This window comes from Carlito syrichta, unplaced genomic scaffold (genome assembly GCF_000164805.1).
Source record: "Carlito syrichta isolate Samal-C Ts95f unplaced genomic scaffold, Tarsius_syrichta-2.0.1 Scaffold314013, whole genome shotgun sequence".
Lineage (NCBI taxonomy): Eukaryota > Metazoa > Chordata > Mammalia > Primates > Tarsiidae > Carlito > Carlito syrichta.
In genome coordinates, this window is record NW_007258109.1 from 374,739 (window position 1) to 376,109 (window position 1,371).

Sequence of the window (1,371 nt, forward strand, 5' to 3'; positions counted from 1 at the left end):
AGCCGGGTGTGGTAGTGCGCACCTGTAGTTTCAGCTACTTGGAAGGCTGAGGTGGAAGGACGCTGGAGCCCAGCAGGTTGAGGCTGCGGTGGCCAGGAGCGGCCACTGCACTCCAGTCTGGGCAACAGAGTGAGACTCCAACTCAAAAAAAAAAAAAAAAAAAAGGAGACAAGGTCTTGCCAAGTTTCCCGGGCAGGTCTCGAACCTCAGGCAATCCACTTGCCTTGGCCTCCCAAAGTGCTGGGAGTACAGGCTGAGCCACTGAGCCTAGCCTAGTTAGTTAATTTGTTGTGTGAATTTCACCTCAATTAAAAAAAGAAAACAGAGATTAGAATCATTCATTCCTTCATTATTCCACAAGCATTTTCCTCACTTTTTTACTTTTTTAAAGAGAGTATTTTTAGAGCAATTTTAGCTTTAGAGAAAAATTGTACAAAAAGTACAGAGAGGTACCATCACCCTCCCCAGCAATACTCCTATTATGAGCATCTTGCAGCAGTGTGATGCATCTGTTACAATTGACTAGCCAATATCAGTTGATCATATGAACTAATCATATGAACATAAAGCTTATGTCAAGGTTCATTCTTTGTACTGTACAGTTCTATGGGTTTTGCCAAATAAATAATGTCTTGAATCCTCTGCTACAGACAGAAGACTCTCACTGCCCTAGAAAAGCTCTATGCCCCCTTAGTCATCCCTCCTCAGTCATCCTGGTAACCAACGAGCTCTTTTATTATCTCTATGATTTTATCTTTTCCAGAATATCGTATGCTGTAGTTGAAAGCATACGGTATGTAGCCTTTTTGTACTGGCTTCTTTCACTTGGCAGTATGCATTGAAAGTCTTTTTGTAGCTTGAGAACAAATCTTTTAAAGTCACTGAATAATACTCTGTCATATAAATGTGCCACAGTTTATTTATCCATTCACCTGATGAAGAACACCTTGATTGCTTCCACTTTTTGACTATCATGAATAAAACTGCTTATAAACATTTGTGTGTAGGTTTTTGTGTGGACCTAAGTCGTCAGCATGTTCGAGACCGAGAGAGTGGTTGCTGAATTGCATGGTAAGCCTATGTGTAGCTTTATGAGAAACCACAGGACTATATTCCTAAGTGACTATCCTGTTTTGCAGAGTTCCTGTTGTGCCACCTCCTTGTCAACATTTCGTGGTGTCAGTGTTTTGGATTGTAGCCAATTTCATAGGTATGTAGTAGGATCTTTTACTATTATTATTATTTATTTATTTTTAAAGCAGGATTTATTGAGAGGACAGAAAAGCTGCCAGAGTGGGAGGGGACCCAAGAGGACTGCTCTCTTATTATTTTAATATGCAATTCCCCAGTGACACATGGCAAACATCTTTC